The sequence below is a fragment of the Portunus trituberculatus genome, chromosome 21 (genome assembly GCF_017591435.1).
Source record: "Portunus trituberculatus isolate SZX2019 chromosome 21, ASM1759143v1, whole genome shotgun sequence".
In the NCBI taxonomy this organism is placed as follows: domain Eukaryota; kingdom Metazoa; phylum Arthropoda; class Malacostraca; order Decapoda; family Portunidae; genus Portunus; species Portunus trituberculatus.
Genome location: NC_059275.1, coordinates 4476875 through 4479374, shown reverse-complemented (window position 1 = coordinate 4479374; position 2500 = coordinate 4476875).

Below are 2500 nucleotides of genomic sequence, written 5' to 3'. Positions count from 1 at the left end.
TCTCTCTCTCTCTCTCTCTCTCTCTCTCTCTCTCTCTCTCTCTCTCTCTCTCTCTCTCTCTCTCTCTCTCTCTCTCTGTTTTTCTTTATTTTTTACTTCTTTTTCCTCTTTCTCTCGACTGCATATTCTTTTCTTTTCCACCTTTCCCTTTTTTTCTTTTCTTTTCTTTTTATTTATTTTCTTCCTATTTCCTACAACATATCTCTTCATTTCCTTCCTCTCCTCCTCATTTACTCATATTTTCCTTCATACCTCTCATTCTTCTCATTTTTGTTCTCTCCTCTCCTTTCTTCTTTCCTTTTCTTTCTCATTCTTTATCTCCTCTCTTCCTTCCACCTCCTTCCTTCATCCCTCCTTCACTCCTCCTTATTTTCCCCTCTCCATTTCCTAATTCTCTCCCTTCCCCTCTTCTTCCCCTTCCTCCCTACCCTTCCCCTCTCTTCTTGTTAGATCGATGGGCACTGCAGAGAGTCATAGTCCTGAGGGGTGATGGGGCGATGGGGTGATCGAGGGGGTAAGCCACTCCTCCTCCCTCTTCCTTCTCTTCCTTCTCCTCTTCTCTTTCCTCCATTTCTTTCTACCATTTCATCCTCTCTTTATATTTTTTTTCTCATTCCTCTCTTTTCTCTCTCTTTTCTAATTTCCTCTTCTTTCCTCTAATTCCTCTTCTTTCTTTTCTTCTTCTTCTTCCTCGCCACTCTCTCCCCTTCTTCCTTTTTTTTTCTTCTCTTCGTCCTCTTTGTCTTTTTTTCGTCTTCATCATCACATTTCATTCTCCTTTCCTTTGTTAAACCCTATTTTTCTTCCCTCTTCTCCCCCTCTTACTGCTCTTCGTCCTCCTCCTCCTCCTCCTCCTCCTCCTCCTCCTCCTCCTCCTCCTCCTCCTCCTCCTCCTCCTCCTCCTCCTCCTCCTCCTCCTCCTCCTCCTCCCCTCTTCCTCCTCCTCTTCCTCTTCCTCTTCCTCTTCCTCCTCCTCCTCCTCCTCCTCCTCCTCCTCCTCCTCCTCCTCCTCCTCCTCCTCCTCCTCCTGCATCTTTTTGATCTTTTCACGCGGCTGGTTTAAAATTGTGTAGCAGTGTTACCATTCATTGGAAAACGCATCGCGACAGTCACACACGTTGGTAACACTGACAGAGAAAGAGAGAGAGAGAGAGAGAGAGAGAGAGAGAGAGAGAGAGAGAGAGAGAGAGAGAGAGAGAGAGAGAGAGAGAGAGAGAGAGAGAGAGAGAGAGAGAGAGAGAGAGAGAGAGACTAAGCAAGCAGGGCCACTTAGAGAAGCCGTGGGGGTCATGGAGCATTTTAGGGGTTCACGCTCCCCTCCCAACCTCTTCCCCATTCCCACTTCCCCTCCCCCGCCGTCCCCTTCCCCTCTTTCGTCCATTGGCTCAAGGTAATGGCTTATCCGTCTCTCTCTCTCTCTCTCTCTCTCTCTCTCTCTCTCTCTCTCATTTTCGTCATCTCTTAAGAATTTATCTCCATTCCTTCCTTTCTTTTTCCTTCCTTCCTTCCTTCCTTCCTTCCTTCCTTTTTTTTCTTCTTTCCTTTCTTCCGTCTTTTTTTCTTTCTTTCCTTCCTTCCTTCTTTCCTTCCTTCCTTTTTTCCTCTTTTCCTTTCTTCCTTCCTTTTTTCTTTAATTTCTTCCTTCCTTCCTTCCTTCATTCATTTTTTCTCTCTTCCTTATTCCCATTTACTGTTTCCTTTTCACTTACTCTTCGTTCTTCTGTCTTTCGTTTTTTTTTCTTTAATTCCTTCTTCTATTACAGTTTCTTTCCTTTATTCCTCTCTCTTCTTTCTTCTCCCTCTCTTTATCTCCCTCTTTATTCTTTCTTTCCATCTACTCTCTTCTACTTGTGATTGATTTTTCTTCTCATTATTTTCTTTTTTTTTTTTCTCTGTCTCTCCTTCCTTTCATCTATTCATCTCTCATCTCCTCCCTCATCTCCTCTTTGTTTTCCTGCTTCCTATTCTTCTTTGTCATTCATCTCCCATCCTTCTCTTCTCCTTTCATCATTTTCTCTTTTCCTCTTTTTTTCATTTTTGTCTTTTTTATTATCATTTTTTCTTTCTTTTCCTTCTTTTCTTTTTTATTCATTTTGTGTTTTCTTCTCCTTTCATTATCATTCATTCTCTTTCTTTTTCTTCTTTTCCTTATTTTTTTCATTTTTGTCTTTTATTATCATATTTTTTCTTTTTTCCTTCTTTTCCTTCTTTCTTTCATTTTTGTCTTCTATTATTATCGTTTTTTCTTTCATTTCCTTCTTTTTCATTTTTGTTTCCACTTGTACTATTTTCTGGTTAGTGTTAGTTTTTTTTCGTTTTCTTTATTTTCTTTCTTTTTCTCTTTATTTTCCCTTCTTTCTCTTCTTTTCCATTCCTACTTATCTCCTTCACTCTCATTCATTTCCTTCCATCGCCAGTATTTTTTCCTATTCCTTGTTTTCTTCTCTTTCTCTTAATTTCCCTTTCCATCTGCTTTTCCTTTCATTTTCCTTCCATTTCC